This window comes from Ambystoma mexicanum, unplaced genomic scaffold (assembly GCF_040938575.1).
Source record: "Ambystoma mexicanum isolate Mex_15411 unplaced genomic scaffold, UKY_AmexF1_1 Mex_scaf1, whole genome shotgun sequence".
Lineage (NCBI taxonomy): Eukaryota > Metazoa > Chordata > Amphibia > Caudata > Ambystomatidae > Ambystoma > Ambystoma mexicanum.
The window spans coordinates 1711581-1724780 of NW_027182324.1; the positions used below are offsets into that span (position 1 = coordinate 1711581).

At 41.1% G+C, this 13200-nt stretch overlaps 11 non-coding genes across 11 annotated transcripts; all 11 read right to left on the reverse strand.

The window, feature by feature from the left end:
- Positions 1-176: 176 nt before the first annotated feature.
- TRNAK-UUU (transfer RNA lysine (anticodon UUU)) lies at positions 177-249 on the reverse strand. The gene has a single exon. It is a non-coding gene; the product is annotated as a tRNA-Lys (tRNA).
- A 768-nt stretch (positions 250-1017) lies between these two features.
- On the reverse strand, positions 1018-1090 carry TRNAK-UUU (transfer RNA lysine (anticodon UUU)). Its single transcript has one exon. It is a non-coding gene; the product is annotated as a tRNA-Lys (tRNA).
- Positions 1091-1858: 768 nt separating this feature from the next.
- Positions 1859-1931, reverse strand: TRNAK-UUU (transfer RNA lysine (anticodon UUU)). Its single transcript has one exon. It is a non-coding gene; the product is annotated as a tRNA-Lys (tRNA).
- A 2890-nt stretch (positions 1932-4821) lies between these two features.
- On the reverse strand, positions 4822-4894 carry TRNAK-UUU (transfer RNA lysine (anticodon UUU)). The gene has a single exon. It is a non-coding gene; the product is annotated as a tRNA-Lys (tRNA).
- Positions 4895-6504: 1610 nt separating this feature from the next.
- Positions 6505-6577, reverse strand: TRNAK-UUU (transfer RNA lysine (anticodon UUU)). Its single transcript has one exon. It is a non-coding gene; the product is annotated as a tRNA-Lys (tRNA).
- A 1610-nt stretch (positions 6578-8187) lies between these two features.
- On the reverse strand, positions 8188-8260 carry TRNAK-UUU (transfer RNA lysine (anticodon UUU)). Its single transcript has one exon. It is a non-coding gene; the product is annotated as a tRNA-Lys (tRNA).
- A 767-nt stretch (positions 8261-9027) lies between these two features.
- TRNAK-UUU (transfer RNA lysine (anticodon UUU)) lies at positions 9028-9100 on the reverse strand. The gene has a single exon. It is a non-coding gene; the product is annotated as a tRNA-Lys (tRNA).
- Positions 9101-9868: 768 nt separating this feature from the next.
- On the reverse strand, positions 9869-9941 carry TRNAK-UUU (transfer RNA lysine (anticodon UUU)). The gene has a single exon. It is a non-coding gene; the product is annotated as a tRNA-Lys (tRNA).
- Positions 9942-10709: 768 nt separating this feature from the next.
- On the reverse strand, positions 10710-10782 carry TRNAK-UUU (transfer RNA lysine (anticodon UUU)). The gene has a single exon. It is a non-coding gene; the product is annotated as a tRNA-Lys (tRNA).
- A 768-nt stretch (positions 10783-11550) lies between these two features.
- TRNAK-UUU (transfer RNA lysine (anticodon UUU)) lies at positions 11551-11623 on the reverse strand. The gene has a single exon. It is a non-coding gene; the product is annotated as a tRNA-Lys (tRNA).
- Positions 11624-12391: 768 nt separating this feature from the next.
- On the reverse strand, positions 12392-12464 carry TRNAK-UUU (transfer RNA lysine (anticodon UUU)). The gene has a single exon. It is a non-coding gene; the product is annotated as a tRNA-Lys (tRNA).
- Between the last annotated feature and the right edge of the window lie 736 nt (positions 12465-13200).

Here is a 13200-nt window from a genome sequence, read left to right on the forward strand (position 1 = left end):
TTTCATGCTATTTAGAAGCACAGTCAGGCTTGATATGTTGGCAAAGCATCCAAGAACTCTGGACTCCACTACCTTAGAGTCATATTGCCCAAGGTTGCGATGCCATCAGAAATAGCACATATTAGAATGAGCAATTCATATTTCCTGCTTAATTTTTTGTAAAAGAAGCAAAGGTACGCCTGAACAGGGACTTGAACCCTGGACCCTCAGATTAAAAGTCTGATGCTCTACCGACTGAGCTATCCAGGCACAGGGATCACTGCCCATTTGAAACTTGATGTTCACTCTACAGCACCTCCATACATGGCTACCTCACTGGTCAATAAAGGAAATGAATTACTAGTGCATTACACACATTTTGACACTGGAGACATAACTTTTTTCAGTCATTCCGTATCCAGATATAGAGATTTGCAGCATCTAGGACTTTAATGTTCACCCACTTACGGATTTGAATGTTTTGCCACATTCATGAGTGCAAACTTGCTCCCCAGTAAAGACGAACGTGTGCTCCTCAATGCACACACTGGGCAATGCAGTCCACTCTAAATCGACGATTAATGACATGCTCGTTTTGTGCAATGGAGTTTCAGTCAATTGGAAAACATTTTGAAAAGTTATATTGCAACAGAAGCCCAGCCTTAAAAAAGTGGATTTCACTTCTGATTGATTACATGAGGAAGGAAAGGAGACCAGATGCAAAAAAGGTGCTGTGGCTTAGTTGGTTAAAGCGCCTGTCTAGTAAACAGGAGATCCTGAGTTTGAATCTCAGCAGCGCCTGTCTGCTTTTTTTTCGACCAATCTGTCTCCCCAATATTAAAACTTTGTACAAAGATTGCTATTTCATGCTATTCAGAAGCACAGTCAGGCTTGAAATGTTGGCAAAGCATCCAAGAACTCTGGACTCCACTACCTTAGAGTCATATTGCCCAAGGTTGCGATGCCATCAGAAATAGCACATATTAGAATGAGCAATTCATATTTCCTGCTTAATTTTTTGTAAAAGAAGCAAAGGTACGCCTGAACAGGGACTTGAACCCTGGACCCTCAGATTAAAAGTCTGATGCTCTACCGACTGAGCTATCCAGGCACAGGGATCACTGCCCATTTGAAACTTGATGTTCACTCTACAGCACCTCCATACATGGCTACCTCACTGGTCAATAAAGGAAATGAATTACTAGTGCATTACACACATTTTGACACTGGAGACATAACTTTTTTCAGTCATTCCGTATCCAGATATAGAGATTTGCAGCATCTAGGACTTTAATGTTCACCCACTTACGGATTTGAATGTTTTGCCACATTCATGAGTGCAAACTTGCTCCCCAGTAAAGACGAACGTGTGCTCCTCAATGCACACACTGGGCAATGCAGTCCACTCTAAATCGACGATTAATGACATGCTCGTTTTGTGCAATGGAGTTTCAGTCAATTGGAAAACATTTTGAAAAGTTATATTGCAACAGAAGCCCAGCCTTAAAAAAGTGGATTTCACTTCTGATTGATTACATGAGGAAGGAAAGGAGACCAGATGCAAAAAAGGTGCTGTGGCTTAGTTGGTTAAAGCGCCTGTCTAGTAAACAGGAGATCCTGAGTTTGAATCTCAGCAGCGCCTGTCTGCTTTTTTTTCGACCAATCTGTCTCCCCAATATTAAAACTTTGTACAAAGATTGCTATTTCATGCTATTCAGAAGCACAGTCAGGCTTGAAATGTTGGCAAAGCATCCAAGAACTCTGGACTCCACTACCTTAGAGTCATATTGCCCAAGGTTGCGATGCCATCAGAAACAGCACATATTAGAATGAGCAATTCATATTTCCTGCTTAATTTTTTGTAAAAGAAGCAAAGGTACGCCTGAACAGGGACTTGAACCCTGGACCCTCAGATTAAAAGTCTGATGCTCTACCGACTGAGCTATCCAGGCACAGGGATCAATGCCCATTTGAAACTTGATTTTCACTCTACAGCACCTCCATACATGGCTACCTCACTGGTCAATAAAGGAAATGAATTACTAGTGCATTACACACATTTTGACACTGGAGACATAACTTTTTTCAGTCATTCCGTATCCAGATATAGAGATTTGCAGCATCTAGGACTTTAATGTTCACCCACTTACGGATTTGAATGTTTTGCCACATTCATGAGTGCAAACTTGCTCCCCAGTAAAGACGAACATGTGCTCCTCAATGCACATACTGGGCAATGCAGTCCACTCTAAATCGACGATTAATGACATGCTCGTTTTGTGCAATGGAGTTTCAGTCAATTGGAAAACATTTTGAAAAGTTATATTGCAACAGAAGCCCAGCCTTAAAAAAGTGGATTTCACTTCTAAATGATTACATGAGGAAGGAAAGGAGACCAGATGCAAAAAGGGTGCTGTGGCTTAGTTGGTTAAAGCGCCTGTCTAGTAAACAGGAGATCCTGAGTTCGAATCTCAGCAGCGCCTGTCTGCTTTTTTTTCGACCAATCTGTCTCCCCAATATTAAAACTTTGTACAAAGATTGCTATTTCATGCTATTTAGAAGCACAGTGAGGCTTGAAATGTTGGTAAAGCATCCAAGAACTCTGGACTCCACTACCTTAGAGTCATATTGCCCAAGGTTGCGATGCCATCAGAAATAGCACATATTAGAATGAGCAATTCATATTTCCTGCTTAATTTTTTGTAAAAGAAGCAAAGGTACGCCTGAACAGGGACTTGAACCCTGGACCCTCAGATTAAAAGTCTGATGCTCTACCGACTGAGCTATCAAGGCACAGGGATCACTGCCCATTTGAAACTTGATTTTCACTCGACAGCACCTCCATACATGGCTACCTCACTGGTCAATAAAGGAAATGAATTACTAGTGCATTACACACATTTTGACACTGGAGACATAACTTTTTTCAGTCATTCCGTATCCAGATATAGAGATTTGCAGCATCTAGGACTTTAATGTTCACCCACTTACGGATTTGAATGTTTTGCCACATTCATGAGTGCAAAATTGCTCCCCAGTAAAGGCGAACATGTGCTCCTCAATACACACACTGGGCAATGCAGTCCACTCTAAATCAACGATTAATGACATGCTCGTTTTGTGCAATGGAGTTTCAGTCAATTGGAAAACATTTTGTAAAGTTATATTGCAACAGAAGCCCAGCCTTAAAAAAAGTGGATTTCACTTCTAAATGATTACATGAGGAAGGACAGGAGATCAGATGCAAAAGAGGTGCTGTGGCTTAGTTGGTTAAAGCGCCTGTCTAGTAAACAGGAGATCCTGAGTTCGAATCTCAGCAGCGCCTGTCTGCTTTTTTTTCGACCAATCTGTCTCCCCAATATTAAAACTTTGTACAAAGATTGCTATTTCATGCTATTTAGAAGCACAGTGAGGCTTGAAATGTTGGCAAAGCATCCAAGAACTCTGGACTCCACTACCTTAGAGTCATATTGCCCAAGGTTGCGATGCCATCAGAAATAGCACATATTAGAATGAGCAATTCATATTTCCTGCTTAATTTTTTGTAAAAGAAGCAAAGGTACGCCTGAACAGGGACTTGAACCCTGGACCCTCAGATTAAAAGTCTGATGCTGTACCGACTGAGCTATCCAGGCACAGGGATCACTGCCCATTTGAAACTTGATTTTCACTCTACAGCACCTCCATACATGGCTACCTCACTGGTCAATAAAGGAAATGAATTACTAGTGCATTACACACATTTTGACACTGGAGACATAACTTTTTTCAGTCATTCCGTATCCAGATATAGAGATTTGCAGCATCTAGGACTTTAATGTTCACCCACTTACGGATTTGAATGTTTTGCCACATTCATGAGTGCAAACTTGCTCCCCAGTAAAGACGAACATGTGCTCCTCAATGCACACACTGGGCAATGCAGTCCACTCTAAATCGACGATTAATGACATGCTCGTTTTGTGCAATGGAGTTTCAGTCAATTGGAAAACATTTTGAAAAGTTATATACAGGGACTTGAACCCTGGACCCTCAGATTAAAAGTCTGATGCTCTACCGACTGAGCTATCCAGGCACAGGGATCGCTGCCCATTTGAAACTTGATTTTCACTCTACAGCACCTCCATACATGGCTACCTCACTGGTCAATAAAGGAAATGAATTACTAGTGCATTACACACATTTTGACACTGGAGACATAACTTTTTTCAGTCATTCCGTATCCAGATATAGAGATTTGCAGCATCTAGGACTTTAATGTTCACCCACTTACGGATTTGAATGTTTTGCCACATTCATGAGTGCAAACTTGCTCCCCAGTAAAGACGAACATGTGCTCCTCAATGCACACACTGGGCAATGCAGTCCACTCTAAATCGACGATTAATGACATGCTCGTTTTGTGCAATGGAGTTTCAGTCAATTGGAAAACATTTTGAAAAGTTATATTGCAACAGAAGCCCAGCCTTAAAAAAGTGGATTTCACTTCTAAATGATTACATGAGGAAGGAAAGGAGACCAGATGCAAAAAAGGTGCTGTGGCTTAGTTGGTTAAAGCGCCTGTCTAGTAAACAGGAGATCCTGAGTTCGAATCTCAGCAGCGCCTGTCTGCTTTTTTTCGACCAATCTGTCTCCCCAATATTAAAACTTTGTACAAAGATTGCTGTTTCATGCTATTTAGAAGCACAGTCAGGCTTGAAATGTTGGCAAAGCATCCAAGAACTCTGGACTCTACTACCTTAGAGTCATATTGCCCAAGGTTGCGATGCCATCAGAAATAGCACATATTAGAATGAGCAATTCATATTTCCTGCTTAATTTTTTGTAAAAGAAGCAAAGGTACGCCTGAACAGGGACTTGAACCCTGGACCCTCAGATTAAAAGTCTGATGCTCTACCGACTGAGCTATCCAGGCACAAGGATCACTGCCCATTTGAAACTTGATTTTCACTCTACAGCACCTCCATACATGGCTACCTCACTGGTCAATAAAGGAAATGAATTACTAGTGCATTACACACATTTTGACACTGGAGACATAACTTTTTTCAGTCATTCCGTATCCAGATATAGAGATTTGCAGCATCTAGGACTTTAATGTTCACCCACTTACGGATTTGAATGTTTTGCCACATTCATGAGTGCAAACTTGCTCCCCAGTAAAGACGAACATGTGCTCCTCAATGCACACACTGGGCAATGCAGTCCACTCTAAATCGACGATTAATGACATGCTCGTTTTGTGCAATGGAGTTTCAGTCAATTGGAAAACATTTTGCAAAGTTATATTGCAACAGAAGCCTAGCCTTAAAAAAAGTGGATTTCACTTCTAAATGATTACATGAGGAAGGAAAGGAGACCAGATGCAAAAGAGGTGCTGTGGCTTAGTTGGTTAAAGCGCCTGTCTAGTAAACAGGAGATCCTGAGTTCGAATCTCAGCAGCGCCTGTCTGCTTTTTTTTCGACCAATCTGTCTCCCCAATATTAAAACTTTGTACAAAGATTGTTATTTCATGCTATTTAGAAGCACAGTCAGGCTTGAAATGTTGGCAAAGCATCCAAGAATTCTGGACTCCACTACCTTAGAGTCATATTGCCCAAGGTTGCGATGCCATCAGAAATAGCACATATTAGAATGAGCAATTGATATTTCCTGCTAAATTTTTTGTAAAAGAAGCAAAGATACACCTGAACAGGGACTTGAACCCTGGACCCTCAGATAAAAAGTCTGATGCTCTACCGACTGAGCTATCCAGGCACAGGGATCGCTGCCCATTTGAAACTTGATTTTCACTCTACAGCACCTCCATACATGGCTACCTCACTGGTCAATAAAGGAAATGAATTACTAGTGCATTACACACATTTTGACACTGGAGACATAACTTTTTTCAGTCATTCCGTATCCAGATATAGAGATTTGCAGCATCTAGGACTTTAATGTTCACCCACTTACGGATTTGAATGTTTTGCCACATTCATGAGTGCAAACTTGCTCCCCAGTAAAGACGAACATGTGCTCCTCAATGCACACACTGGGCAATGCAGTCCACTCTAAATCGACGATTAATGACATGCTCGTTTTGTGCAATGGAGTTTCAGTCAATTGGAAAACATTTTGAAAAGTTATATTGCAACAGAAGCCCAGCCTTAAAAAAGTGGATTTCACTTCTAAATGATTACATGAGGAAGGAAAGGAGACCAGATGCAAAAAAGGTGCTGTGGCTTAGTTGGTTAAAGCGCCTGTCTAGTAAACAGGAGATCCTGAGTTCGAATCTCAGCAGCGCCTGTCTGCTTTTTTTTCGACCAATCTGTCTCCCCAATATTAAAACTTTGTACAAAGATTGCTGTTTCATGCTATTTAGAAGCACAGTCAGGCTTGAAATGTTGGCAAAGCATCCAAGAACTCTGGACTCTACTACCTTAGAGTCATATTGCCCAAGGTTGCGATGCCATCAGAAATAGCACATATTAGAATGAGCAATTCATATTTCCTGCTTAATTTTTTGTAAAAGAAGCAAAGGTACGCCTGAACAGGGACTTGAACCCTGGACCCTCAGATTAAAAGTCTGATGCTCTACCGACTGAGCTATCCAGGCACAAGGATCACTGCCCATTTGAAACTTGATTTTCACTCTACAGCACCTCCATACATGGCTACCTCACTGGTCAATAAAGGAAATGAATTACTAGTGCATTACACACATTTTGACACTGGAGACATAACTTTTTTCAGTCATTCCGTATCCAGATATAGAGATTTGCAGCATCTAGGACTTTAATGTTCACCCACTTACGGATTTGAATGTTTTGCCACATTCATGAGTGCAAACTTGCTCCCCAGTAAAGACGAACATGTGCTCCTCAATGCACACACTGGGCAATGCAGTCCACTCTAAATCGACGATTAATGACATGCTCGTTTTGTGCAATGGAGTTTCAGTCAATTGGAAAACATTTTGCAAAGTTATATTGCAACAGAAGCCTAGCCTTAAAAAAAGTGGATTTCACTTCTAAATGATTACATGAGGAAGGAAAGGAGACCAGATGCAAAAGAGGTGCTGTGGCTTAGTTGGTTAAAGCGCCTGTCTAGTAAACAGGAGATCCTGAGTTCGAATCTCAGCAGCGCCTGTCTGCTTTTTTTTCGACCAATCTGTCTCCCCAATATTAAAACTTTGTACAAAGATTGTTATTTCATGCTATTTAGAAGCACAGTCAGGCTTGAAATGTTGGCAAAGCATCCAAGAATTCTGGACTCCACTACCTTAGAGTCATATTGCCCAAGGTTGCGATGCCATCAGAAATAGCACATATTAGAATGAGCAATTGATATTTCCTGCTAAATTTTTTGTAAAAGAAGCAAAGATACACCTGACCAGGGACTTGAACCCTGGACCCTCAGATTAAAAGTCTGATGCTCTACCGACTGAGCTATCCAGGCACAGGGATCACTGCCCATTTGAAACTTGATTTTCACTCTACAGCACCTCCATACATGGCTACCTCACTGGTCAATAAAGGAAATGAATTACTAGTGCATTACACACATTTTGACACTGGAGACATAACTTTTTTCAGTCATTCCGTATCCAGATATAGAGATTTGCAGCATCTAGGACTTTAATGTTCACCCACTTACGGATTTGAATGTTTTGCCACATTCATGAGTGCAAACTTGCTCCCCAGTAAAGACGAACATGTGCTCCTCAATGCACACACTGGGCAATGCAGTCCACTCTAAATCGACGATTAATGACATGCTCGTTTTGTGCAATGGAGTTTCAGTCAATTGGAAAACATTTTGAAAAGTTATATTGCAACAGAAGCCCAGCCTTAAAAAAGTGGATTTCACTTCTAAATGATTACATGAGGAAGGAAAGGAGACCAGATGCAAAAAAGGTGCTGTGGCTTAGTTGGTTAAAGCGCCTGTCTAGTAAACAGGAGATCCTGAGTTCGAATCTCAACAGCGCCTGTCTGCTTTTTTTTCGACCAATCTGTCTCCCCAATATTAAAACTTTGTACAAAGATTGCTGTTTCATGCTATTTAGAAGCACAGTCAGGCTTGAAATGTTGGCAAAGCATCCAAGAACTCTGGACTCCACTACCTTAGAGTCATATTGCCCAAGGTTGCGATGCCATCAGAAATAGCACATATTAGAATGAGCAATTCATATTTCCTGCTTATTTTTTTTTAAAAGAAGCAAAGGTACGCCTGAACAGGGACTTGAACCCTGGACCCTCAGATTAAAAGTCTGATGCTCTACCGACTGAGCTATCCAGGCAGATGGATCACTGCCACTTGCAACTTGATTTTCACTCTACAGCACCTCCATACATGGCTACCTCACTGGTCAATAAAGGAAATGAATTACTAGTGCATTACACACATTTTGACACTGGAGACATAACTTTTTTCAGTCATTCCGTATCCAGATATAGAGATTTGCAGCATCTAGGACTTTAATGTTCACCCACTTACGGATTTGAATGTTTTGCCACATTCATGAGTGCAAACTTGCTCCCCAGTAAAGACAAACATGTGCTCCTCAATGCACACACTGGGCAATGCAGTCCACTCTAAATCGACGATTAATGACATGCTCATTTTGTGCAATGGAGTTTCAGTCAATTGGAAAACATTTTGAAAAGTTATATTGCAACAGAAGCCCAGCCTTAAAAAAGTGGATTTCACTTCTAAATGATTACATGAGGAAGGAAAGGAGACCAGATGCAAAAAAGGTGCTGTGGCTTAGTTGGTTAAAGCGCCTGTCTAGTAAACAGGAGATCCTGAGTTCGAATCTCAGCAGCGCCTGTCTGCTTTTTTTTCGACCAATCTGTCTCCCCAATATTAAAACTTTGTACAAAGATTGCTATTTCATGCTATTTAGAAGCACAGTCAGGCTTGAAATGTTGGCAAAGCATCCAAGAACTCTGGACTCCACTACCTTAGAGTCATATTGCCCAAGGTTGCGATGCCATCAGAAATAGCACATATTAGAATGAGCAATTCATATTTCCTGCTTAATTTTTTGTAAAAGAAGCAAAGGTACGCCTGAACAGGGACTTGAACCCTGGACCCTCAGATTAAAAGTCTGATGCTCTACCGACTGAGCTATCCAGGCACAGGGATCACTACCACTTTGAAACTTGATTTTCACTCTACAGCACCTCCATACATGGCTACCTCACTGGTCAATAAAGGAAATGAATTACTAGTGCATTACACACATTTTGACACTGGAGACATAACTTTTTTCCTTCATTCCGTATCCAGATATAGAGATTTGCAGCATCTAGGACTTTAATGTTCACCCACTTACGGATTTGAATGTTTTGCCACATTCATGAGTGCAAACTTGCTCCCCAGTAAAGACGAACATGTGCTCCTCAATGCACACACTGGGCAATGCAGTCCACTCTAAATCGACGATTAATGACATGCTCGTTTTGTGCAATGGAGTTTCAGTCAATTGGAAAACATTTTGAAAAGTTGTATTGCAACAGAAGCCCAGCCTTAAAAAAGTGGATTTCACTTCTAAATGATTACATGAGGAAGGAAAGGAGTTCAGATGCAAAAAAGGTGCTGCGGCTTAGTTGGTTAAAGCGCCTGTCTAGTAAACAGGAGATCCTGAGTTCGAATCTCAGCAGCGCCTGTCTGCTTTTTTTTCGACCAATCTGTCTCCCCAATATTAAAACTTTGTACAAAGATTGTTATTTCATGCTATTTAGAAGCACAGTCAGGCTTGAAATGTTGGCAAAGCATCCAAGAATTCTGGACTCCACTACCTTAGAGTCATATTGCCCAAGGTTGCGATGCCATCAGAAATAGCACATATTAGAATGAGCAATTCATATTTCCTGCTTAATTTTTTGTAAAAGAAGCAAAGGTACGCCTGAACAGGGACTTGAACCCTGGACCCTCAGATTAAAAGTCTGATGCTCTACCGACTGAGCTATCCAGGCACAGGGATCACTGCCCATTTGAAACTTGATTTTCACTCTACAGCACCTCCATACATGGCTACCTCACTGGGCAATAAAGGAAATGAATTACTAGTGCATTACACACATTTTGACACTGGAGACATAACCTTTTTCAGTCATTCCGTATCCAGATATAGAGATTTGCAGCATCTAGGACTTTAATGTTCACCCACTTACGGATTTGAATGTTTTGCCACATTCATGAGTGCAAACTTGCTCCCCAGTAAAGACGAACATGTGCTCCTCAATGCACACACTGGGCAATGCAGTCCACTCTAAATCGACGATTAATGACATGCTCGTTTTGTGCAATGGAGTTTCAGTCAATTGGAAAACATTTTGAAAAGTTATATTGCAACAGAAGCCCAGCCTTAAAAAAGTGGATTTCACTTCTAAATGATTACATGAGGAAGGAAAGGAGACCAGATGCAAAAAAGGTGCTGTGGCTTAGTTGGTTAAAGCGCCTGTCTAGTAAACAGGAGATCCTGAGTTCGAATCTCAGCAGCGCCTGTCTGCTTTTTTTTCGACCAATCTGTCTCCCCAATATTAAAACTTTGTACAAAGATTGCTATTTCATGCTATTTAGAAGCACAGTCAGGCTTGAAACGTTGGCAAAGCATCCAAGAATTCTGGACTCCACTACCTTAGAGTCATATTGCCCAAGGTTGCGATGCCATCAGAAATAGCACATATTAGAATGAGCAATTCCTATTTCCTGCTAAATTTTTTGTAAAAGAAGCAAAGATACGCCTGAACAGGGACTTGAACCCTGGACCCTCAGATTAAAAGTCTGATGCTCTACCGACTGAGCTATCCAGGCACAGGGATCACTGCCCATTTGAAACTTGATTTTCACTCTACAGCACCTCCATACATGGCTACCTCACTGGTCAATAAAGGAAATGAATTACTAGTGCATTACACACATTTTGACACTGGAGACATAACTTTTTTCAGTCATTCCGTATCCAGATATTGAGATTTGCAGCATCTAGGACTTTAATGTTCACCCACTTACGGATTTGAATGTTTTGCCACATTCATGAGTGCAAACTTGCTCCCCAGTAAAGACGAACATGTGCTCCTCAATGCACACACTGGGCAATGCAGTCCACTCTAAATCGACGATTAATGACATGCTCGTTTTGTGCAATGGAGTTTCAGTCAATTGGAAAACATTTTGAAAAGTTATATTGCAACAGAAGCCCAGCCTTAAAAAAGTGGATTTCACTTCTAAATGATTACATGAGGAAGGAAAGGAGACCAGATGCAAAAAAGGTGCTGTGGCTTAGTTGGTTAAAGCGCCTGTCTAGTAAACAGGAGATCCTGAGTTCGAATCTCAGCAGCGCCTGTCTGCTTTTTTTTCGACCAATCTGTCTCCCCAATATTAAAACTTTGTACAAAGATTGCTATTTCATGCTATTTAGAAGCACAGTCAAGCTTGAAATGTTGGCAAAGCATCCAAGAACTCTGGACTCCACTACCTTAGAGTCATATTGCCCAAGGTTGCGATGCCATCAGAAATAGCACATATTAGAATGAGCAATTCATATTTCCTGCTTAATTTTTTGTAAAAGAAGCAAAGGTACGCCTGAACAGGGACTTGAACCCTGGACCCTCAGATTAAAAGTCTGATGCTCTACCGACTGAGCTATCCAGGCACAGGGATCACTGCCCATTTGAAACTTGATGTTCACTCTACAGCACCTCCATACATGGCTACCTCACTGGTCAATAAAGGAAATGAATTACTAGTGCATTACACACATTTTGACACTGGAGACATAACTTTTTTCAGTCATTCCGTATCCAGATATAGAGATTTGCAGCATCTAGGACTTTAATGTTCACCCACTTACGGATTTGAATGTTTTGCCACATTCATGAGTGCAAACTTGCTCCCCAGTAAAGACGAACGTGTGCTCCTCAATGCACACACTGGGCAATGCAGTCCACTCTAAATCGACGATTAATGACATGCTCGTTTTGTGCAATGGAGTTTCAGTCAATTGGAAAACATTTTGAAAAGTTATATTGCAACAGAAGCCCAGCCTTAAAAAAGTGGATTTCACTTCTGATTGATTACATGAGGAAGGAAAGGATACCAGATGCAAAAAAGGTGCTGTGGCTTAGTTGGTTAAAGCGCCTGTCTAGTAAACAGGAGATCCTGAGTTTGAATCTCAGCAGCGCCTGTCTGCTTTTTTTTCGACCAATCTGTCTCCCCAATATTAAAACTTTGTACAAAGATTGCTATTTCATGCTATTCAGAAGCACAGTCAGGCTTGAAATGTTGGCAAAGCATCCAAGAACTCTGGACTCCACTACCTTAGAGTCATATTGCCCAAGGTTGCGATGCCATCAGAAACAGCACATATTAGAATGAGCAATTCATATTTCCTGCTTAATTTTTTGTAAAAGAAGCAAAGGTACGCCTGAACAGGGACTTGAACCCTGGACCCTCAGATTAAAAGTCTGATGCTCTACCGACTGAGCTATCCAGGCACAGGGATCAATGCCCATTTGAAACTTGATTTTCACTCTACAGCACCTCCATACATGGCTACCTCACTGGTCAATAAAGGAAATGAATTACTAGTGCATTACACACATTTTGACACTGGAGACATAACTTTTTTCAGTCATTCCGTATCCAGATATAGAGATTTGCAGCATCTAGGACTTTAATGTTCACCCACTTACGGATTTGAATGTTTTGCCACATTCATGAGTGCAAACTTGCTCCCCAGTAAAGACGAACATGTGCTCCTCAATGCACACACTGGGCAATGCAGTCCACTCTAAATCGACGATTAATGACATGCTCGTTTTGTGCAATGGAGTTTCAGTCAATTGGAAAACATTTTGAAAAGTTATATTGCAACAGAAGCCCAGCCTTAAAAAAGTGGATTTCACTTCTAAATGATTACATGAGGAAGGAAAGGAGACCAGATGCAAAAAGGGTGCTGTGGCTTAGTTGGTTAAAGCGCCTGTCTAGTAAACAGGAGATCCTGAGTTCGAATCTCAGCAGCGCCTGTCTGCTTTTTTTTCGACCAATCTGTCTCCCCAATATTAAAACTTTGTACAAAGATTGCTATTTCATGCTATTTAGAAGCACAGTGAGGCTTGAAATGTTGGTAAAGCATCCAAGAACTCTGGACTCCACTACCTTAGAGTCATATTGCCCAAGGTTGCGATGCCATCAGAAATAGCACATATTAGAATGAGCAATTCATATTTC